Consider the following 26,109-nt stretch of genomic DNA (forward strand, 5'->3'; position numbering starts at 1 on the left):
GATTTAGCAGTCTATACAACCTCCCCTCATGAATCTGAATAGTCCTTGCATTTTCTATCCTAGATCCCTTAGCCCAAACAATTACTTTTCCATCGATAAATGCTACCTTGTATCCTTTATCTTCTAAACAAGAAATATAAAGAAAATTATTTTTCAAACCTTGAACATACATGATGTTGTTAATATGAATGTGTCCACTAAATTCCAACTCAATGGAGGTTAATCCAATACCTTTGACCAAATACCTATTTTGTCTCCAAGTTCAACTTTGTGAGAAGCGCTTCCTTTAAATAGGGTATTGAGATGTCCACGTTCACCTGTCATATGCCTTAAAGCTGCACTCTTGATTACCCACATGTTTTCAACTTTAAATGAACCTATAAGTGAATAATAGAGACTTCATCCTTGATTTCTTTAGATAGTTTAGAGATGAAGTTCGTGATGTATCCTTTGATGGATTCAAAGAGACTCCCTAGAGCCTTGATACCTTCCTTCATGTATCTTTCCATTGAAAGAAGGAGAAAATATAATTGCTGCAAAGATGTCTTCAATCAATAGTTCCAACAAACGATGATCTTCAAGCTTCGTTCCTTCACATTATCTCTAATACCATGCTAAGAAACCAAGTGCTAGATAGTTTAATGTTTGATTCCTCTTTCTTGATAATTACTTGTGAATGTTAGCTATATTCTTATTACTTTTATGTTCTCTTCATCAAGCAATTATACAAATGTTCAAAGCATAAAGATCACAAAGAGACAAAGAACACCAAAATTAGGCTCCAAGCCATAGCAAAACCCAACAAGGGGGAAATCCCACAATCCTTCTCTTTAGAATTAGATCAAAATGATATATCAAAGACCAACGATCAAGACCAAAACAACAAAAAATATTCCAAGTCAAACCCTCCTCCAAGTCTCCTCCAATAGTCAAGGTCAATGTTGGTCATCTTCTCCAAATTTGGTCACATTTTAGGTTCCAGCCTTGCAATAGAGGCCAAATTTTGGCCCTACAATAATAACCTCAAAAACTTCGCATGTGTGAGATGAACTAGGGAAGAAAAACTTCAACCTTACTATCTCCTTTGACTTGCTTTTCTCTCTTTTGGCTTTGACTCCTCTTCTTGACTAATCATAGAAATAGATAGATGATGGTGTGATGAATGAATGGTTCTCAAAGAGGTTGACTCCACTCTTATATATGTATGTCCAAGAGGGTAAAATAGGTGCCACATAGGCTGACTTGTCCAAGGAGGGCCGACTTGGTGTTCGTGTTGACTTTTGATTGAAAAATAAAATGCAAATTGTTTTCTTACAAAATTCCAAATGTGACTTGACTCAAATACATTTTTATTTTTTACTCATAATAAATTCATTTTGACTCATTTTGTCTCTATAAGCATGAAGAACATGCTTTGACCAAAATTTAAATAATAACAATAATAATAATGAATATGATAAATATATTAAAGATGAAGTTACATTACATTACAAATACCGACACTCATTACAATTTCAACATAGGATGGTAGGGAGTATTTCATAAGTATTCTGAGACTTTGGTTGGTCTCTGTAGTAGGCAAGAAGCCTCCCTAGTTGGATTGAAGTTTAAATAAACATTTTTTGAAAGGGATTATCTCTATTTCTCCTTTTTACTCCAAGTATTCTCCTGTTCTTTTTTCTTTTTTTTGTATAAATCATATTTTGGTCTGCTATTAGTCCAATATTTTAAACTAACCCTCTGTCTTTTTGTATGTTGGATTAATGCAGAAATGTGGAGTCATTCCCAACCTTATCTCAATAAGAGTTTTCTTTTGAAAGGTAAATTTATTACTATTTCTTTCAAAGGGAAAATCCATTTGATTTTTTCTTGCATTACTTATTTATGAATGGATTTTGGGGGGAACGGTCGAATTTGAATTTGAATTCGCCTATAAATTACAAGTAGCCGTCCAGTGAGAAACACTTTGCATTCTAAGAAATTTTGAGTTGTGCTGTTTGTTGCGCATGAAGTGTGACTTCTTTGAGGATTTTCTCGCAAGCCCCATGTTCACTCAGTATTTCGAGTTAGACAGAAAGCTTATCTGCGACATCATGTTAGGACCAGGTCCTGCATAAACTATAAGCACTAGAGAGATTGTTGCCTTTGAGGGAGTTTCCCCTGAGGTTGTGAGTATGGAGGTTCTAGTAACAGTGCCTACGGTGCCGAGGTCACCTAGGTTGAAGCCTATGCTGACACAAGAGGTCCCCAAGCCAAAAAAGGATAAGAAAAATAAGTCGATGCCAGTGCGCAAGTCACTAAGTAAACATGCAGCTACACAGGCTCAGCGGAAAGAAAAACCGAGTGCAAAAGAGAAAGGGAAGGTGGTCGATCTGGAGGCCGAAGAGGTCGCGAAAGACATAGATATTGAGGGGGTAGACCCTATTTCAAAGATGCTGGAGTATATCCCTCCACACCAGGGCAAAGTAAAAGTACCGAAGGACCTAGATGAGGGACAGTTCCTCCTTAACACACCCCTGTTATCGGAGAACCTACCCTTTGAAGGTCTATGCTTAGCGCGGATCCCACATCTGAAGCTTGAAGATTGGGATTTGGCAGACCTCAAGAGGTTCCCCCACCTGGCAACAGACACCTTCATGAGGAGGGTTTTCTACAAGGAGTATAGTGTCTCCACACTAGAGTGGATTCATAGAGTTAACAAATCAGGGTTACTGAACCTTCTATGGGTGCCTCACTACTACCGCGCTCCGATAAACCTAATTGTCATCAAGCAGTTGTTGTGCCTGGTGCACGACAGGTGCCTGTGGTTGAGTGAGCCAATCTCCATAACCGATATGTTGATCCATTGGATCACTTTACTACCTCATTCAAGACTAAGTCCAGCTAAGGCATTCGGCGGAAAGACGAGCGAGTGCGACCTCATGAAGAAGATGAAGGACAAGTTAAAACTTGTTAAGAGGCCGCGTGGTTATATCATTACTAGCATTATTGACCCCGTGGTGAAGGTTGCCACTCAAATTTTGGCTAGTGAAGTCATGAGGAAGTTCCACACAAACGAGGTGCTGACACCAGTGATCTCTTTGGCAACTCAGTGCGCGGAGGGCATACAGTTCAATTGGGCGCACTACCTGTGTAGCGAGTACCTCACAAACTGCAAAGAGGCGTAGAATGATATTAAGACCTTTCATTATTCATGGCTATTACTCTCGATTGTGCTAGTCACGTGGGAGTTGCCAGAGGAAAATCAGTTTCCTCCGATCGAGATTGATTTACTAGAAGTAGCAATGTTTGCATCTTTATGGGCCACAAAGGATGTTGCGTAGGTTAGAGAAATAAAAGCCTTTTGGGTACTAATGGAGGCAAGCATCCACACAGCCATCAATCGAAAGCCGTGGTTTTCGCCAACCGTGTTCGAGCAGTTGTTGCGGTATGCGGAGTTCAAGGCGGATTTCCACCATATTTACATCCGAGCATGTAAGGACCCCGACCAGAAATGGTTTGACTTACCCTACCTGGCCACAGATGACGCGATTGTAGAAGTCATCAAGCGTTGGCCAACATATTGGCATGTTGCATCCGATGAGGCCATCAGGAATAACAAGTATGCGAAGAAGCATAAAAAGGAAGTAGCCAAACTGAAGGTTCAATAGTTGGTTGAAAAGAGGAAGAAGGAGACCATAGTAAGGCCCGAGCAGAAGCAGAGCACAGTGTGAAGGAACATGGGGAGCAGGAAGAGCGCGGCTCAAATAGAAGTCAGAAATCTCCTTCACCCCAAATAAAGGAGGAAGAGTGTCAGAGCAGGGCAGCAGAGACCAGTAGGAAAGCACTCCCTTCTGAGTGAATCATTATAGGGAGTAGGAAAAGGAAGGACCGTGCAAGAAGACAAAGGCCTCCAAGTCGTCGTTAGATCCAATTACCTTGACAGAGGGCGATTTGGACGATATTGGCGATAAGGTGTAGGATACAACAATAGAACTTCTACAGCAGTTTGAGTAGCAGTAGAAGCAGGAACTAGGTGCCATACAGACGGGTCTACGTGAGCTGCAGATCCAAATGACTAGACTCCAGGTGGTTGCAGGACAAAGTAGTGTTGCATCAACTAGTTTGGCACCAGGGATGACTTAAGCAGCGGAGCTGGTTTGGTCAATGGATCTCCGGGTAGTTGCGCTACCTAATGGAGCTTTGAACATGGAGGCGGCCGCAGACAAGGCTATGGTTAGCACTTTGAGGAATGTGGGCCTCAACTTGTCCATGCTCCCCAGTGAGTTCCTTCACACACTGCAAGTAGGTGTGATTGCAAAGCTTAAGGCCCGGGAGCAGCGCACGCTGAGCATGATCAACGAGTACAAGGTCAACAACGAACAGATGTTCATTGAGAAGACAATAGTGCTGGAAGCATGGAAGAAAGTGTAGGTACAAAATGAGAATACTGCAGCTGTGGTGGCCGAGGCATGTAGGACAATCCCTGAACTGCATATACCAGAGGAAGTGCTGGTGGACGCTAAGATCAAGAAGTTGGTTGTAGGTGTGCACGAAGCAAAAACAAAAGTGGCTAAGGTTCAGTTTGAATTGAACCTGAAGATAACAGAGCTCAATTTGAAGTCACAACCTTCAACTCCACCAGAGGTCAGAGAATAGCGTGAAGCATCTATAAAGGATGGAGTCACAACAGTAGATGCTGAAGTGGCGGATTGCACCGCTCTCTTTGAGTAGTCCATGGAGGTACTCATGGCACTCCAAGAAGATCCTAACCTGTAGAGGTTGAATATGGAATCCCATGAATTGCAGCAGAAGTATGATGAAGCAAGAGAGATGTCGCGCACCGTTGCTATATCATAGCCACTGGCCAAGCTGCATGAGGCAAAGCAGTTGCTCGAATAGGTGGAGGCAGCACAAAGGAAAGAGGCGGTCCTCAAGGCCAGATTGGGGCCTTGGCTGGACGAGGCCTATGTTATCTCTTCCACCATTGAGGAGAAGCTGGAAAGCCTACAAAGAACACAGCAGAAGATAAAGGAAGATAGTGCAGGACCAACAACAAAGAAGCTGGTGGAGCAGATTAAACAGGCAACCATGGAGAGTGCGACTGAGGTAGCAATGGCACAAGTAGAGCTGGGAGGTCTCCGCAGTAAGATCTCCACACCAACAGAGTGACTCAGGAGTGAGTCATGATATTTATGTTGGGGGCCTATTGGGACAGGGTCCCTTAGGGTCATTTTTGCGGCAAAATCCCAAGTTTTGGGGCAAAAATCCCAATTTTTGTTGTAAAGAATGTAAAGTCTCTGGAAAATGTGGTCGTGGAGCACGTAGACAATAAAGTTTCATAAAGGGTTTTACCCTTCTTTTATGTAAGTTGTGTTCGCTTTATTAGATCTACCCATGGTCCGCGGACCATGGGATTGTATAAAAAGGAGTGTCTTAGAGAGTCTAAGGAAGGATAACTAAGGATGAAGATGAACGTAACGGGTTATTAAGAGTAAAGAGGGAAGAAGTCTTAGAGTAGAAGAGAGGCTCTGCAACTGTGTGTGTAGAGGCTTAGAGTAGAGTCTGCAACTGAGTGCGTGGACCCCTACAGCTGAGTGCGCAAGGAAGTCTTTAGTCTGTAAGAAGAACTGAAGTATCAATAAAGAGATTATTCTGGAAATAGATATGTTTTGTCTAGCTATTTCTGTTATGAATGAATGTGCTTTTATGCTATGATGAATGATGGGTTTGTGAGATAATACTGTATTGATGCGCGATTTTACATGATTTACATTTTCATATGAACGCAAGTAATAATAACTATTTATGCGAAGAATATATTGTTGCATGTTAATGTTATCAAACACTTAAGCTAATCTGGGTAATTACAGAGGCACGTAAGTGGTTGATTCACATGTTTAGGGTCCGCAAAAGATAGTCATAGAACTTTGCAAAGGTCTAGAGGTTGGTTAAAGGAAGCTATATTGATAAGCCTTAGAGGCTTATCGATCTACATGAAGGCAGGTTTAGGGCACAAAATGACATTACAATAATCTCTGGGTACGGCAACTTGGTTCCAACATTCCTCCATACTTCTTCGGGTGAGACTTCAGTCTGCGCTTCACGGGTAGATGCTGAAAGGGCCAGTAGTGTAGGGATTTGTTTGGAAAACTTAACTTTGAACCTGGATCAGGATCCACTAAGCCAACGATACTCTTTGTCAACACTGAGAGTGCACTTCTTCAAATCAGTCAATTCATCTTTGATTCCTAGCTTCTCGACATGCACTAAGAATTCTCACCAATATTAAATCTAATCACATGTTCATTGTACCTATATAAAGAGTTTATACCAAATTTCATCCTTATGTTTATCTTTCACTTTTGAGCTCTGTGACCTATTGGAGGGTAAGGAGTATTTTCTCACCCATGGTTGCAAATGCCCCATCATTTGGATAAGCTGCTCAAGTGTCGTTTTTTCTTTTGCAAGTGTTACTTTTGATTTCTCTTGCCCTTACATGTGTCATTTTTGTTTGATATATATTTAATATTTTTTTCTTTTGCCTTCTTTAATTCTTGCATGTGTCACTTGTGTTTGGTTTGTGTTTACATTTGTTCTATATACATGCTCATAACTCAAGTAGAATAATTTTCACCTTGGCTTATCTAGCTTGGCATGGGAGAGAAGATCATTCTTTGGTGGAAAAAGTGGTGACTTAATGTTCCACTATTGGGGTTAGTGTTGCATTGTTGTAATTGTGTATATTAGGACTTTCACTTAATATATGAATCTCTTAGAGTCGATGCACTTTAATGCATATGTCATGGGTTATTGTAAGACTATTCTTCCATTTTTTGTGGTGTATGTTTGCATTTATACATACTAATGAAAATGAACCATTTCGTTGGATTTGGTATGCATCTTGTTGAATGTGCATTGCCTCTTGATTTTATGATCATTGTTATCTTGTGAACTAATTTACAGGTTAATCAATTATTATTTCTATGCTTTTTTGTGCCTCTTTTAGGATAGTACTATTACTTTTGTTCTAGAAGCTCACTCTTTCTCTCTCATTCATGAAAGTACCTTATTTACATTGCAACTGTATGCTTCACATTGTCAACTTACTTGCTTGTTTCAATGATTGTTTTCATAATTTGTTATGTGGATAATTGAAGCCAAGGAAAATACCTAATAATAATGGTGGCCAGACCAATTATCCATATGGGGCTCATACTCCAAATGTTGTGAGGTTTAGTTGGGACTTCATACTGGGGACACCCCCTTTGTTGACGGATTTCCAGAACTTTCAGCAAGTGGCGCTAGAAGGAGGGCCAAATGACAAGATGATCACATTGAGTCTATTTTGAATCTTTATTTTGTAATGGATAATTCCAAAATAATAATCCCGGGATGCTTTTCTCATAGAGAAAATCTTACAATCCACATGAAACTAATTTATAACTTGTCTCAATTTAAGTTTGATGGCAAGGGTGAATTAACTGTCCTTGGACATATGATTCAAATTCTTCATTTTTGTCTTTCTAATGGAACACATTGTAATAATGTCTTGGCGAAGTTGTTCACCCTTACCCTTGAGGGTCATGTCAAACTATGATGTCATACATTAGCAACTACTTCTATTCTTTCATTCGAACAACTTGTTAAGGAGCTTCATGAAGCTTTTGATAGGTATGATTATCAAGATACATGTAAGAGGATCAATTGGATTAGAATGAAATCCGATGAGTCATTAGGGGATTTTTATGATAGATTCCTTCATCTTTTATTATGAATTTCCTGAAAAGGATGTGGATTGGAATTTCATGGGTGAAACGTTTCTAGATTTGGTTCAAATATCTTTGAATAAATTTGAATCTGAATTCCCAGTTGATGGTAGATAATCTTATAATGATAATATATTCAAGACATAAATAAAGTAAGTATGATCCCAATTTTTACTTTTCAACTTTTCTCACTCACGAGACATCTCAAATCCCAAAGGAGGATTATGCTACTCCTTTTGTTCCTTCTCCTCCTCCTTTTTCATTACCATGTTGGGTGTGGAGCCTGATTATCTTCTTTATTCAGAGGTATCACCGCATTGGACCCCAGTTTGAGATGTGGCAGCAACGTCACCCGTAATATTTGTGCTGCAAGGGGGGTCTAGGGGGGGAAGCTGTGATCTTTGAGAGCCTCCCCTAGCGAGGGATCAGGGTAGCGCCCTTGAAGCTAAAAATAGATGTAAAATTGCCTTGTAAAATGTTGTAATTTCATAGTCAATATGGGCCATTCATTAGGTAGAGATTTGACGGTAGAAGTTATGTTTAATTTAGGGTTTTTTCCCCTAGAAGACAACCCCTTGCTATATATGATGGAATTGTATTGCGTCTATGTAGATCTATATTCTGAGTGAGAAAGAGAGAGGAGATTGTGTGAGAGAGAAGAGGGAATTACAACGAATTTGCTGTAGGTTGTATCTCTTCAGTTTGCTGGATAATATAAAAGGAAGTACTGGTTGTTTCTCTGTGGACATAACCCAAATTTGGTGAACCACGTATATCTGTGTCTCTCTTGTTTTGTTTGTTTTCTTTGTATATATCTCTACAATATATCTTATGTATTCCATTGCTCTGTAATATATAATTTTCTAACATACCAAACAAAGTAAAATCATGTTCTGATTTCGAAGTTAGGAAATTTCAATGTCAAATGGTTGATCCAATTATTCCACTCTCTTTTCCTCCCCATGGACAGGATCCCATCCAAGAAAAATTTAAATCTTCTAATAAATCCATGGATCCTGAGGTGAAGGTTGATCCCTTGCTTCCTCGAGATCACATCAATGTACACAATTTAAATCTTGAATCTAATATCATTGAAAGTATTGTTTCTTCAAGGTATACCTGTCATTCTCTATCATCTACATCTCATGGCTATTTGTACCTTGATTCACTAAACCAATCCACTCCACCAACAAGTTCTTCAGATATTATTGATTCTCAATTTGCTGGTCCAAATGGTGATAAGTTACAAGGTGGTAACATTCCACACGTATGGGAGAGGAAGGGTGAATATGATTTTAATCTTTCTTCCCTTTTTTAGCATCCTCTATATCAAGATGTTTCTCCTTCATTCTTAGTTGATCAATAATCTTGTAATTCTGGTAACCATTCAAATCAAACCAATGCTCTTGACCAAGATGAAGGCTTAATAAACTATCACCCTGATGATGACGACTCCATCACTATATATGATGATAAATTCCCAAGAACATTGGATGATCTCTTGTTTCCATAAGAATATTTGGATTTGTAGGGTTTTGTTCTAGAATATGATCTGATCATAGAATATATTATTATAGGAATTTATTCCTCATATTACCAGCCCTTGTGTCGAGATGTGTGTAATAAATCAATTGATATATCATGTTCTTCCAATTTATATCCAAATGAATTAGATCTTAAGTCCACATAAGGTGGTAAGGCTTCCCATGATGAAGAAGATGATGCTGTAATCATTGAACATCTTTCTTATTATTTGGGTAATCTATTAGGTGATGTTGAGACATTCGATGAAACTGTTGATTCCAACAACTGCCAAATGATTCATAATGATGTTATTGAAATAATTGGTGACAAATGTTTTCACAAAAATGATGATTTGACTAAGCCCTCAAAATTAAATCATTCAACATTTGAAAGTTCAGGGACTCGTCAGAAAGTCAGAGCACTTTAGCTCCCACTGATGGTTATGTTAGGTTCTCACGATCACGATGAGGTCCCCGAACTAGGCGAGATTAGAATTTTCTAGCATAATTATTTTTTCAACATTGTTTCATTGGACCTAAGCTCATTCTTGAAGGATTTTCATTCTTGAAGGATTTTTAGCATTTTCAAGTTAATCTTCTTAATCCTCATATAGAGTTAATGATTCCTATAAATACCTTGTATTAAAATCATGTTTGGAAGGCATATATTTCTTAGATGTGTAGATATGTGAATCCTATCATTATTATTATCGAGACAAAGGTCATCACCATTTGAAAGATTCCTTCTTGTCAAATTCTTCCTTGAATAATTGACTACTTATCTCTCTAGTGTATTCTATGAGGCTAATTTTTTTTTTTGGCACAATCAATCCTTTCAAGTATCTTTTAATGCTTGAATCATTTGACAAATCAAAATCCTCATGCTGATATGGATACTATATTTGGTTTAACATATGTTTTTAATCTATTGTTAGCCTGATATCCTAATTGGTGCCCCAAATTTACAATGCCAATAATTGCTTTTAATTCCCAAAGCTCTCACATTGCTGATCTAGTTTGTAATTGAATATAAAGCGAACCAATAGAGAATCAAGAATTTTATATGTTGATCCTCCAATCTAATCATAACAATGCTTTTAACCATTTTCGCTTAATTAATCATTTTCACACTAGTCCATATAATGATAGTTGCTTTACATCAGTAGACCTTTATGATCTATCATTTCACTATTTAGATACCTGTCGGATAGTTGAGGGACTTGAACTTTTTCTGATGATTATGTTAGGTCCTCATGATATCAATAAATTTTCTTAACAAATATCATATTAAATATACCTTGCAAGATTCTCTTTGTAATTCAAGTGTGCTCATTGAAAGTTCACATTTTTAATAATTTGAGGGTTTTCAAATGGGTTATTTTGTATTCCACGATCAAATCACAGATTGGCTAGAGAAATCTTACTTATCAATCTTTGTCGTTGATAATAAGTTTTGATCTTTCTTGATGTTTTCTAAGAATGAAAACACTAATGAATGTACAATTGCAGATTGGTTAAAAGGAGCATGTATGGCACACTTTTCTACTAGTAGGCAAGACCTCCAAATTTATGTGCAGGCTATTTAAGTAAATATTTTTAGTTTTTCACATTGTTTCATCATGGTGCTAATTGCTCATATATTTCTACTTGAAGCTCAAGAGCAACTCTTGTGGTTACATCAGAAATTTTATTTGACATGATCCTGACCCTCTAGTTTAGATAAATTATGATTTAGGTAAAGTTCCATTTTAGTTACTTTTGCAATGATTACAACACTCTTCCTGCATTCCTTTTTCTTTTATTTGAGTTTTTTTCTCTGCATTTTCTTTACTAGTTTTACATGTTTTTTTCTTTATTATGTTCTGTCTTTTATATCTTGTCATGCTTTCTTTTGTGCCATGTGTTTGCTCCCATTTTGTTTTAATAAGACCATCTATGAAAGTCATCCTGCTTAGCTCTATGCTAATGTGACAAAAGGTTGAAAGGGTAACCATGACAATATACAATGCTTGTCTTATCTATGGTCTACTTCTTTGTTCAGGCCTAAACATCTTTTCAGGTTAATGATGCATGTACAACGAATACATTTCATCTCAAATAAAGGCCTTAGCATATCTATGATGCTCCTATTTCATGATAGGATCTTAATTTCTTGAATCGACCATTTATATTGATTGGTTTCAACATGTCATCTCAATTGAGTAGAGAAGGGAAAGGAGGAAAAAATTAAGCAAGAATGCACATTTTAGAAGTGTATATATAAGAGTCTCTGAAAAACAAGGAAAAACCTCTCCTGCCCATAAAATAAGTTTGGATCCATCTTCCACCCTTGGATAAATGAGTGCCAATAAGTTTCCAATAAGCATAAAGTAATAAAATAAATAAAGGGTGAAAGAAGATAAAAGCTTCTTGTGCAGAGAGGTGAAGCAAGCAACTTTGTCGGGGTGTCGAATAGGCTCGCTAGTAGAGAAGCAATGCTTGTGATTCCTTGAAGTGACTTCATTAGGGTACTGAACAAGCCTTCTAGTAGTAGAGAAACACCAAACACTATGATAAAGCTATGAACATCATAAATTTGTGGAATTTACATAAAACCACTAAAGTTTGAATAGTCTTATGAAATGTGTTAAGCTGACAAGAGGAATAGAATGTACTACATCTGTAACTGGGCTAAGTAGGGAAGCTAGGGTGATCAATAAGATGGGAAAATACTTCCAGAAGGCTAGACCTCCTACTTAACATTAGACCTAAACAGAGAAGATAACGTTATTCTAGTGTGTTGCCAAGTTTTGTTGCTCCTACAACACCCTACAAATTTTTCCTACATTCAAATTTTGGAGCCTCATTATGATCATGCCATCCATTGTTTCAAGCCATTAATATCATTCTTAGTCATGTTGCTCAAGTGTTCAAGTCTTCCTTCAAGAATTCTATGTCAAAGCGACTTTCTTATTTTATGATGCCCGCATAGCAAGCCTTTTCTGAGAAATACTGATAGTCAATGTGTATCCTTGCAAGTCAAGCATTGTCCAATGCTTAATCATAGTGATTCCACAATGCCTGATGAAAGTGACTGTGTTGTCCCTATTAACAAAGGTTGCACAATCTTTGTGGACAATGCGTGTGTAGTTATTCATGATAGTGCTTGCGTAGTCCATATCGACATAGACTTTGCAATCCTTATGGATAGGGACCATTTGAGGTAATCCTTTGCAAACAATGATTGTATACTCTTTGTCAATAGTGAGAGTGTACTTCTTCAAATCAGCAAATTCAATTTTGGCTCCTACTTTCCCTACATGCACTAAATGCGCTCACAAATCTTAACACTAATTGCATGTGTGCTCTCCCTATATAAAGAGTCCAATCTAGAATTCATCTTGATGCTCATCTTTCTCTTTTGAGATCTATGTACTACTGGAGTATAAGGAGTATTCTCTCACCCATGGTTGAAAATGCCCCATCATTTGGGTAATCTACTCAACTATCACTTTTACTTTCGCAAGTGTCGCTTTTTATTTCTCCTACCCTTACATGTGTATTTTTTTCTTGCTCTATCTTTTACAATTGTTTCTTTTTCCTACTTTCATTATTTCATGTGTCGCGTGTGTTTTATTTTTGTTTACACATGTTTTTTTGAATCTTCCATGTGTTACCTTCACTTTTTTTCACACATCTTAAGAGCACATTATCGTTCCTTCTAAAGATATCTCTAGCGCATTCTCTGGAACTAGTTGATGGTATTCATCATTATAATATGTGATGGACACTTTCCTATGGAATACTGCACATTTTGGTTGCAATTGACACTTGTGTCGTCACTTGTATTTCAAGTGTAACAATATTATGTTTTAACTGTTGGACTAACAAACAAACTTTCTTTTCTATCATTTCAAGGTATACATGTTGGTGTTGGCTACTGTACATTATTTTACCTTGTATTTGATGGTATGCATGTGTGTGATGTTTTTTTGGAACTTGTTTGGATGTCTTTCTCTCTCCGTTATTACTTTCTTTTATGAACATTGTTATCTTGTGAACTACTTTGCAAGTTAATCAACGGTTCTTTATATGATCTTGTGTGTCTCTTTTAGGATAGTACTATTACTTTTCTTCTAGATTCTCACTCTTTCTTTCTCGTCCATGAAATTATCTTATATAAATTGTAACAATATTATTCACAATGTCAACTTACTTTCTTCTTTCAAAGTTTTTTTGCATAATTTGTTATGTTGATAATTGAAGCCATAGAAGATCCCTCAGAATAATGGAGGTCGAGCATATTATCCGGATGGGGCTCCTACTCCAAATGGTATGAGGTCTAGTTGGAACTCCATATCAGGGAGACCTCCTTCGTTGGTGAACTTCCAACATCGTTAACACGACGTAAAATGTTAGGGCTTCAGTTTTGGTCATAAAAACCTTCCCTTCACCAATTCACTTGGTCATTTATTTTTTGGCTTTCTGATAAAATACCACTCTGCAATACGTCTGGGTTTCTCATTTTTCCATTCATTGTTAACTTACAAATATCTATAACTTTTCCATTTTCTAGGTTTAGTTCTTTCACTTGCAGCAGAGATACATTAATAATCCATATCTATTTGGTAAATGGCAAAGTATGAGGTCAATTTTATGGGTTTTCTATTTTTCTTCTGATATTTACTAGTATCATTAATTTAACCCATTATTTGTTCTGTTTGGAGTTTGGAAAATTGGTAGGGAGTATTTCCTAAGTATGTCAGGACTCTGCTCAGTCTCTATTGTAGGTAAGAAGCCTCCTTAGATAGCTTGAAGTTTAAATTAACCTTTTTACAGGGGGGTTATATTCATTTCTCCTTTTTACTACAAGTATTTTGTTTTTATTTCTTCATTTTTTTGTATACAACATATTCTGGTCTAGTATATAGTCCAGGGTTTTAAAATAACCCTCTCTCTTTTTGTATGGAAATTTAATGTGGAAATGTAGAGTCATTCTTGGCCTTCTCTCAATAAGAGTTTTCTTTCAAAAGATAAATATTTTGTTATTACTTTCAAATGGAGAAACCCTTTGTATTTTCCTTGCATTACTTGGTTATTTCTTGGTCATTTTTCAAGTTCTAAGATGCATGCATGCTAAATAAAACCATGGTTTTCTAGGGTTTTCAATTCTAAAACCTAAACCCTTTGTATCATGTAGGTTCCAGAAAATATTACCAAGAAAACACTACATTCCATGTGTCATGTAGGTCCCAGAAATATCACATTGGTCCATGTTCCCTTCACTTACACGTCATCTTAAAGTTTTCTCCTTGGAGGTTTTGGTGAGGTTCCTCTTTTGGTTTATTTTGAGATCAAATTTCTGGGACACCTTATCTTCACCTATTAATCCATGTTGCACTCAGTTAATTCACACCAAACACATCCTCCCAGAGTTTTAATCTTGGAATATTAAGTGAGTTTACCTTTGCTTTTCCCCGAGATTGTAATGCTAGGGAGAATTATTCTATTAATGCAACAATTCTTATGATAAACAACCTCTCCAATTCATCCACATCATGCCTATCTATTAGTGACCTCCACATCATCTTGGAAGAACATCCCCAACATTTTTCCCAAAGTGCTCCATTCATTTCTCATAGGATTTTATTCTTGGGATGGCATCGAAAGGCACATTAGTCTACATTGTTGGGAAAAATACTTCGGGGGAGGGTGAATCAGTATTTTAAACTCAGTTCAACTTTTTTCAAATTTTTGTATGCTATTGTCATTCAATAAACCAACATATGTATGTGACTTTAGTAAATGAAAACATCATATATCTAGTTAACTAACTTTTCATATATTTCATCATCTGTTCTACTTTAACCAATGTATCATTACTTCATTAGCCTTTAATTAAATAATAACCATGAGCAGTAAGAATATAATAAGCCATCACACATAAGAAACACAAGAACACATGAGGAAACCCAATGTGGGAGAAAACCACCGTCGTCGTCATCTTTGTCTTCATATTTTATTATAAAAGGAAAACATATTACAATATTGTACTAGAACAGACTCACACCAGCATTCATGCACCCACCTGCAGAAGGCCACAACCTTCCCTCATTCTCCAGCACCGACTGGAAGGGCACTCTATCCCCCTGATCTCATTTATCAGCTCCTATAGGAAGGGATCTCCTACCCCCTGAACAGATTTACCAGCTACCACTGGAAGGAAGCTTAGACTCCCTCATTGAAGGATCCAACCCTCAGCACCTCTATGGAGCATGTTTCATACTGGATCCACATGACTCATAACATCAAACCCGTAGGCCACTTTTCATCATATTTTCAAACTAGACCCACTTCCATCATTTAAGCCCAATATCAAATAACAATTCTAAAAAAAATCACTATATCAAATCACACAATCACTTAACCAACTAAATAAAATCATTCAATCAATATTCATAAACTAATCACTAAATATCAATCAACAAAAGAAATTAGATCAATGTACACCCATTTATTAAAATAGCAGACCACATATTGTTCATCGCATAAATCAAATCCTGCCACTTCAAACCTTGATCAATCATATGTCAAAATGTATACACTACTTTTTAGAATCATACTCATGTATGCATGAATTTCCATTAAATATTATCTACGTATAGATCTCAAAACAATAATAATTGAATATGAATCACTGTACCACTAAATCAATCGCTCAATCAGATACTATATCCAACACAAATAACTAAACCAAATACAGATCACCACATAGCAGCATTATCACTTAGTCAAATTCTATTTCATAATCAATCCAACCCAATCAATACTATCAAACACAAATTATCATAAGAGAGACTTCATCGATAGGGGAAAAAACATAACAAAACATATCAAACATCATCAACAAATCATACTGCAAAACCCGAATAGATATATGAAACACATCTGCGTATGTATGCACTTCCCATGAAGAAACATTGCGTACAAATTCTAAACATTCATAGAATGTATATGTGACTACCCAGATGCAGATCCACATATGTACCCAACTTCTCAGAGACAAAACTGTGTGTAGATCTGTAATCATTAAATCATTCCATCACTGCAATCATAACATACACTTCAGAAATCTTACTATCACACATTCATGTTAGAGTATCATTACCACCACAGATTTATCATTGTTAGTCATAATCATAAAAGATCAAACAAGCATATTCATTAGTCTCTACCATACTTTTAGATCCATCAAATTTGAACCTTCTCCATGCTCCTTGGTGCACACCTATTTTAGATCAAATCAGTCATCAATAATCCATCACTTGCACACATAACACTTTGATCTCCATCTCCTTATATAGTATGAGCCTTAGCCAATACGTTATGCCAATCCCTTAGTAATGTCTATGGTATTCTTTGATGAGATCAAATATACATTGTGGTGCTCAATACTATGGGCCAATACCATGGTAAATACCCCAGAAACTCCAATTACCATGGTGCGGAATATTCACACAACTTTGCTTCACTAAACCTGGGTATGTACGTGACCTTTCTTCGCAGGACCCACATATACTATCCCAAACTTCACCTTTATCATTCCTCTATCTCTGAATTGATATTCCTCTCATTCTCTCTATCACATCTATACCTGCTTGTATAATCATCCTGCTACCATAATGTTGACATCTTTATCAGGTAGGTTTCCATCAAGGACAACACATTTGCCATAATTCCAATAATCTCCCCCTTTGGACTTGATGGAAACCACTTTGGTGTTTGGTCACCATCGCCTGTAAATACCTACAAATACATTTGTAAGCACACCAATCTTTTCACCAACCATTCTTCTCAAAACACGAAGCTACTCTCCCCCTTTTGACATTAAGGGAAAATGGTTGACCAATGCTGAATGAAGACTTCTCTCTCCCTTTATATAGATGGGCATTGTAGATATAATTTGATGAATATGAACATTGTATACTGACCATGCTACCCCTGAGCATAAGTTGAATCATCTGGAAGATATATAAAGAAGTACATGAATCTATGAATCAACCAAATATGGCCTTTCATATCACCAAGGACTCATGCTTACTGTTATCACTAAAAATTCTGTTGCCAAAATTGCTCAGACTAGCTTAAGGACAAAGTGTTTTCGCAGCGCAACAATCCTTTAGCAGTTTCGCAGCGCTACCTGTTTTAGTGATTTCGTAGCGAAAAACACCGACTTTGCACTGGCTGCGCTACGAAATGGGGAATTCATGCTGATCCATAGCACATCTCACACCAGCTGTCATATTTTCTGCAAGAATTTTATGGGAATAGCATGTGTAAGGTCTTACATGTCAGTGTTGACACGTGCAGGCTCTGTTGGCATCAAAGGGGCTTTTGCAAAGGACTATTTTGCGGAGTTACAGGTATTGTAACAAAGCCACTTGTAGGTGCCAGATCATCTGGTGTGGAGGGTTTTGTTCAAGGTGTTGGCAAAGGTATAATTGGAGTTCTTGATCTCCTGTCGAAAACTACAGAAGGTGCAATGCAATAAGGATGAAAATCACTGCAACGATAACCTCTGAGGAACAACTACTTCGTTACAGGCTTCCTCGGGAAATTAATGGAGGCCATGCTCTCCGACCCACATCGAACGGAAGAAGGGAAAGGTTGTTGACAAGATGCAGTCTAGTGTTAAATCTGGATGAGAAAATTGGCAAACTGAGCTGCCAAGGGCTGGTCTTGGTATAGGAGTCATAGAAAGGTTGAAATTTGAGAAGTCAAAAGATGTGCGATGGCAAGGAAGATGCTCTGGTACAGTGTATATTGGTGGGAGTGAATCCGAAGGACATTTTTCACTGATAAATGAAGCATATTCCATGTTTTCTCACACCAACCCGCTGCATTTGAGCGTTTTCCCAAGTATAGCACGATTTGAGAGTGAGGTGGTAGCAATGACAGCAAGCATGTTTGGTAGTAGAGAAAAAGCATCTGGAGGACAATTTTGTGGTAATATGTCTTCGGGAGGCACATAAAGTATTATACTTGCAGTAAAGTCTTCACGGGATTATATGAAAGTCAAGAAGGGAATTATGAAACCAGAAATGATAATTCCAGAATCTGCCCATTCTGCATATGATAAAGCGGCCCAATACCTTAAAATCAAGCTATGGCGTGTACCGGTAAATGAAGATTTCCAAGCAGATGTAAAAGCAATCCAGCGTTATTTGAACAAGAATACGGTTATGATTGTTGGCTCAGCACCGGGTTTTCCTCATGGTATCATTGATCCCATCGAAGAACTTGGAGACTTGGTCTTGCGCTGGGGTATTTGTTTTCACGTTGATCTCTGCCTTGGAGGTTTTGTGCTTCCTTTTACTCGGAAATTAGGGTATCCAATTTCACCTTTTGATTTCACTGTTCAAGGAGTAACTTCAATATCAGTGGATACTCACAAGTATGGCCTAGGGCCAAAGGGCACAAGTGTTGTGCTGTATCGCAATCATGAAATCAGAAAGCAACAATTTGTGGTTGTAACGGAGTGGTCAGGAGGTCTTTATGTTTCACCAACTATTGCTGGAAGCAGACCTGGTGGTCTTATTGCTGGTGCCTGGGCAGCTATGATGAGTGTTAGGGAGGAAGGATATCTGGAGGCAGTGAGAAAAGTAATGGAAGTATCAAAAACTTTTCAGGAAGGAATAAAGCTAATTCCAGAACTATTCGTTGTGGGAAGACCAGACATGACAGTCATTGCATTTGGATCAGATAAGCTCGATATTTTTAAAGTGAATGATGTTCTGTCAACACGAGGATGGCATCTAAATTCTTTACAAAGACCTAACAGCATACACATATGTCTGACTCTTCAGCATACCCTTATAGCAGAAGATTGCTTGAAAGATCTGAAAGAAGCAGTTACAACTGTGCAAGAAAATCGAAGTGCATTTGAAGATGGCATGGCTCCAATATATGGAGCTGCTGGAAAGATGCCAGACAGAGGGATGGTGCAGGATTTGCTGATTGAATATATGGACAGTAAAGCATCTTAAGTTCTTTCCCCTCGACACCAAAACAAAATTCATCACATGACTTTGGAACCCCTCTTACAAGTTCCAAATATGAACTTTTGATTGGAATTTACCCGTAGGAGGGGAAAAAACCAAAGAGGAAGATGTATCTGATTTTGTGAATGTCACATTTGTTACAAGGTAGCCCAAATCTCCTCACTATGATGGAACAGACACTCAGATGAACATTCGCATGACAAAGCTTGATTTCTTCTGCAACAAATGTACTGTTGTTTCTTTGATTGACTTTGGCATGGAACTGAGTGAATTAATGGAAGTCATATCTGAGAAAGCATCTCCACAGCATGATATGGCAAGTATTACAGTGAGGATAGTCACTGGTGACAATATTAACACAGCTAAAGCAATTGCAGCGGAATGTGGCATTTTAACAGATGATGGTGTTGAAGCAGAAGATCATAAACCTTCTGAGGCAGTTATCTTTTGTTCAGGGATAAAAACTCAAGACAATGAACTTCGTTTTAGCCTCTTATGTCAGGCAGCTATTGAAGCTCCAAAGATTATTAAGCTCTCAAGCAGTGAACACTTTAGTGGACCTCATGGGAAGGGTTTTATTTTCATTGTCAATGATTGGCATACATCTCTTCTTCCTTGTTACTTGAAGACAGTCAAATTTTAGGTTGAAGCTGTGTTTTTTAAATTACACAGCAGTTTCGTAGCGCGCTACGAAACTGCTGTAGCTGCATGTTTCAGTTGAGCCAATCAATTATGATTGACAAATCAGCAATTTTTTTAAGAAAATGCCTAAGGAACATAAGAGAGACCACATAAGACTATCCTAGCTATTCAGAGAATGACAAGTGTGCCTTTGGAAAAGGTGAAATATTTTTGTCTTTAGTTAAACCTTGATAAAGGTACTTTATTACCGGTTATTAGGGTTCTGATAGGAAATGCATACGGAGATTTTGGTTTATACACCTGTTCAGTCAACAAGGCCTCCAACACATCTGAAATATGGTGATGCTCATCAATTTTGGGGTATTAAAGAGCTGGGAACATGTTGCTTAACTTTCGAAGGATGGTGGGAAACAAGGACCGAGAAAACAGGGGACTTATCTTGAGGATTAATGAACCATCTACGCAGCCAGTATCCAAAGCCAGCTTGTTCATTGCATTCTCCTTCAAGATATCTCGGCCAAAACAGAAAGAAGACAGATGTCAAGAATCAAGAAGGAATCATGCTACGAGGAGGACAGATTTTGAGTTTTGATTAAATTAGGACTCTTTGTAATTACAGTTCAGTACTTATGTATTTAATGAGTTAGTTAAACAAAAGATAGGAGTAGTTAATAGCAACCTTCGAGCTCCCCTCATGCTGGAGGAGGAAGCTCAAGGTGGTTAAGAATGTATCCCTATATATAGATCAGACTTGGATGTAATAAGGGTTGGATGTTTTTTGAGAAAAGACAAGACTATTTTGGTTTATGTATAGCAAATTCCAGTAATACAAATGACTGTTGTTTCTTCTCAGGATTCACAATAGATCTAATGGTTCAAATGTATGACTGTTTATTCTCTTTAGTGTTCTTTTACAGTTTTGTTACTGCATAATCACTCAGAACTCATGTGTCATGCTCTGACTTCCTGTATGCCTTGGCAAACTGTGTTTTATGTAAGTTATATTTGAACATTAGATGTAAAGTGCCCTGATTTCTATGAAAGGATAGTGTTTTTTGTTTGCTGAGATGTGTGAGACTCCATAAGCCCAATGGGAATCACTTTGATATTTGTCCAGCCAGCTTATTTTTCATGTGTTTTTAAGAGTTAGCCATCTTTCCTTGTCATTAGTCAATATTCATAGTCTGTGAGAGAGCCCTCTCTGACTAAGGAGGCTAAGCCTTAGTCTAAAGCCTGGTTTGAAATAGTTACACAGAATCTTGCTGATTGGCAGCCTTCAGTACCTGATTTTGTGATAACATTTTGGTGCGTCTGCCGGGAGCCTGAAGATTATTCTTTCCCGAAATCATGAAGCTGAACTTCTGAAGGTAGCAGGAGCTCAGAAGGTTTTCGAGGCTGCAAAACTACCTTGGCGACTCCATTGTTGAAGAATTCGAAATTCATAGGTTCATGGTGATTCCACTGGAGTTATGAAGGACCCAGATGCTACCATTCTTATTTCAAGGTATGCATGCATAGATTTTTCAGGAATTCATGGTTTCCCAAATCATTTTCCCAAGGATGCATATTTTCTAAGGAATGGTCCAAAATTCAATGGAGAAGATTTGAGTTTAACTCTGAAGCATATAACAGATTTCTGTCATTTTGCTGAGCTTCTTAGAGTAAAACATGAGGATGTTTGCATTATGTTGTTCTATGATTCACTTCAAGGGAAATGCAAACAGTGGATTGAAAGCTTTCCTATCAAATCCATTAAGTCATTTCAAGACTTTTGGCTTATGTTTTTGGAGGAATGGATAGATAGGTCAGAGGTGGTGGCAAACTCTCCTTCAGTTCAAGGTTTCAAACAATGGAATAATGATCATAGTAATGGAGAAACAAATGAAAATTTTCCTTTGTCCTTGTCCTCATATCTAAAATCCTTTGACTGCAAGGCAGAGGATAAGATGAGATTTTTGGATGAAGTTGCTGAGGACATTGAGAAAGAAATTGAAGGTTTAGAAGGTCAAATTCAGGCATATAGTTTTCATAATCATGATCATTATTTTCAGAAGTTTTCTATGGCAGAACGCAAGGAGAGAATGCTGGTTCCTTTCTCTTTCACGATTGAGGAACTGTACACTGTTGTTGAAGATCAGTTTGCACAGCCGGAAAGTTACAAGAAAAATCAAGCTGATCATGTATTCTGGGATCCTATAGCTGATTACATGGAAGAGTTTTACTCTCCAGTGTTTCAGTTTTCCTATAAAGATCAGAGACAATTTCAGTGGCAGCGGTCATCACACTATCATATTGGCTCTGAACTCCGATGCAGTCAAAGAAATCAAATATCAGATAAAACAGAAGATTGGCTACATTGGAAATTTCACATAGATTGAGCAGAAAGAAGTTGAAATTGTTAGGGTAGGTAGGTAGGTAAATGCAAATAAGCTCAAGGTTGACTGAGCATTTTTTTTAATAGATGTAGATTTCTTTTTCCTAACAGTGATCAGCAAGCTTAAGCCCAAGGTGAATGCCCCAGAAGCTTGAAAGGGATGCTTGTCAAGCAAATTTCTGTTTGTCATAAATAGATAAGGCACTGGACCTGCGAGTTCTTAGTGTACCACAAGGGCGCACTATCCCAAGTGGAGCCACTGTTATCACTGAAAATTTTGTTGCCAAAATTGCTCAGACTAGCTTAAGGACAAAGTGTTTTCGCAGCGCAACAATCCTTTAGCAGTTTCGCAGCGCTACCTGTTTTAGTGATTTCGTAGCGAAAAACACCGACTTTGCACTGGCTGCGCTACGAAATGGGGAATTCATGCTGATCCATAGCACATCTCACACCAGCTGTCATATTTTCTGCAAGAATTTTACGGGAATAGCATGTGTAAGGTCTTACATGTCAGTCTTGACACGTGCAGGCTCTGTTGGCATCAAAGGGGCTTTTGCAAAGGACTATTTCGCGGAGTTACAGGTATTGTAACAAAGCCACTTGTAGGTGCCAGATCATCTGGTGTGGAGGGTTTTGTTCAAGGTGTTGGCAAAGGTATAATTGGAGTTCTTGATCTCCTGTCGAAAACTACAGAAGGTGCAAATGCAATAAGGATGAAAATCACTGCAACGATAACCTCTGAGGAACAACTACTTCGTTACAGGCTTCCTCGGGAAATTAATGGAGGCCATGCTCTCCGACCCACATCGAATGGAAGAAGGGAAAGGTTGTTGACAAGATGCAGTCTAGTGTTAAATCTGGACGAGAAAATTGGCAAACTGAGCTGCCAAGGGCTGGTCTTGGTATAGGAGTCATAGAAAGGTTGAAATTTGAGAAGTCAAAAGATGTGCGATGGCAAGGAAGATGCTCTGGTACAGTGTATATTGGTGGGAGTGAATCCGAAGGACATTTTTCACTGATAAATGAAGCATATTCCATGTTTTCTCACACCAACCCGCTGCATTTGAGCGTTTTCCCAAGTATAGCACGATTTGAGAGTGAGGTGGTAGCAATGACAGCAAGCATGTTTGGTAGTAGAGAAAAAGCATCTGGAGGACAAGTTTGTGGTAATATGTCTTCGGGAGGCACAGAAAGTATTATACTTGCAGTAAAGTCTTCATGGGATTATATGAAAGTCAAGAAGGGAATTATGAAACCAGAAATGATAATTCCAGAATCTGCCCATTCTGCATATGATAAAGCGGCCCAATACCTTAAAATCAAGCTATGGCGTGTACCGGTAAATGAAGATTTCCAAGAAGATGTAAAAGCAATCCAGCGTTATTTGAACAAGAATACGGTTATGATTGTTGGCTCAGCACCGGGTTTTCCTCATGGTATCATTGATCCCATCGAAGAACTTGGAGACTTGGTCTTGCGCTAGGGTATTTGTTTTCACGTTGATCTCTGCCTTGGAGGTTTTGTGCTTCCTTTTACTCGCAAATTAGGGTATCCAATTTCACCTTTTGATTTCACTGTTCAAGGAGTAACTTCAATATCAGTGGATACTCACAAGTATGGCCTAGGGCCAAAGGGCACAAGTGTTGTGCTGTATCGCAATCATGAAATCAGAAAGCAACAATTTGTGGCTGTAACGGAGTGGTAAGGAGGTCTTTATGTTTCACCAACTATTGCTGGAAGCAGACCTGGTGGTCTTATTGCTGGTGCCTGGGCAGCTATGATGAGTGTTAGGGAGGAAGGATATCTGGAGGCAGTGAGAAAAGTAATGGAAGTATCAAAAACTTTTCAGGAAGGAATAAAGCTAATTCCAGAACTATTCGTTGTGGGAAGACCAGACATGACAGTCATTGCATTTGGATCAGATAAGCTCGATATTTTTAAAGTGAATGATGTTCTGTCAACACGAGGATGGCATCTAAATGCTTTACAAAGACCTAACAACATACACATATGTCTGACTCTTCAGCATACCCTTATAGCAGAAGATTGCTTGAAAGATCTGAAAGAAGCAGTTACAACTGTGCAAGAAAATCCAAGTGCATTTGAAGATGGCATGGCTCCAATATATGGAGCTGCTGGAAAGATGCCAGACAGAGGGATGGTGCAGGATTTGCTGATTGAATATATGGACAGTAAAGCATCTTAAGTTCTTTCCCCTCGACACCAAAACAAAATTCATCACATGACTTTGGAACCCCTCTTACAAGTTCCAAATATGAACTTTTGATTGGAATTTACCCGTAGGAGGGGAAAAAACCAAAGAGGAAGATGTATCTGATTTTGTGAATGTCACATTTGTTACAAGGTAGCCCAACTCTCCTCACTATGATGGAACAGACACTCAGATGAACATTCGCATGACAAAGCTTGATTTCTTCTGCAACAGATGTACTGTTGTTTCTTTGATTGACTTTGGCATGGAACTGAGTGAATTAATGGAAGTCATATCTGAGAAAGCATCTCCACAGCATGATATGGCAGGTATTACAGTGAGGATAGTCACTGGTGACAATATTAACACAGCTAAAGCAATTGCAGCGGAATGTGGCATTTTAACAGATGATGGTGTTGAAGCAGAAGATCATAAACCTTCTGAGGCAGTTATCTTTTGTTCAGGGATAAAAACTCAAGACAATGAACTTCGTTTTAGCCTCTTATGTCAGGCAGCTATTGAAGCTCCAAAGATTATTAAGCTCTCAAGCAGTGAACACTTTAGTGGACCTCATGGGAAGGGTTTTATTTTCATTGTCAATGATTGGCATACATCTCTTCTTCCTTGTTACTTGAAGACAGTCAAATTTTAGGTTGAAGCTGTGTTTTTTAAATTACACAGCAGTTTCGTAGCGCGCTACGAAACTGCTGTAGCTGCATGTTTCAGTTGAGCCAATCAATTATGATTGACAAATCAGCAAATTTTTTAAGAAAATGCCTAAGGAACATAAGAGAGACCACATAAGACTATCCTAGCTATTCAGAGAATGACAAGTGTGCCTTTGGAAAAGGTGAAATATTTTTGTCTTTAGTTAAACCTTGATAAAGGTACTTTATTACCGGTTATTAGGGTTCTGATAGGAAATGCATAAGGAGATTTTGGTTTATACACCTGTTCAGTCAACAAGGCCTCCAACACATCTGAAATATGGTGATGCTCATCAATTTTGGGGTATTAAAGAGCTGGGAACATGTTGCTTAACTTTCGAAGGATGGTGGGAAACAAGGACCGGGAAAACAGGGGACTTATCTTGAGGATTAATGAACCATCTACGCAGCCAGTATCCAAAGCCAGCTTGTTCATTGCATTCTCCTCCAAGATATCTCGGCCAAAATAGAAAGAAGACTGATGTCAAGAATCAAGAAGGAATCATGCTACGAGGAGGACAGATTTTGAGTTTTGATTAAATTAGGACTCTTTGTAATTACAGTTCAGTACTTATGTATTTAATGAGTTAGTTAAACAGAAGATAGGAGTAGTTAATAGCAACCTTCGAGCTCGCCTCATGCTGGAGGAGGAAGCTCAAGGTGGTTAAGAATGTATCCCTATATATAGATCAGACTTGGATGTAATAAGGGTTGGATGTTTTTTGAGAAAAGACAAGACTATTTTGGTTTATGTATAGCAAATTCCAGTAATACAAATGACTGTTGTTTCTTCTCAGGATTCACAATAGATCTAATGGTTCAAATGTATGACGGTTTATTCTCTTTAGTGTTCTTTTACAGTT

General features: G+C 38.0%; 2 pseudogenes; both read left to right on the forward strand.

Annotated features, from left to right (window-relative positions):
- Positions 1–4,146: 4,146 nt before the first annotated feature.
- Positions 4,147–19,296, forward strand: LOC149199247 (sphingosine-1-phosphate lyase-like; annotated as a pseudogene).
- Positions 19,297–19,507: 211 nt separating this feature from the next.
- Positions 19,508–24,533, forward strand: LOC149199248 (sphingosine-1-phosphate lyase pseudogene; annotated as a pseudogene).
- Positions 24,534–26,109: the final 1,576 nt, after the last annotated feature.

This window comes from Pinus tabuliformis, chromosome 2_1 (genome assembly GCF_031772625.1).
Source record: "Pinus tabuliformis cultivar Carrire ecotype Pingquan chromosome 2_1, CPIR1, whole genome shotgun sequence".
Lineage (NCBI taxonomy): Eukaryota > Viridiplantae > Streptophyta > Pinopsida > Pinales > Pinaceae > Pinus > Pinus tabuliformis.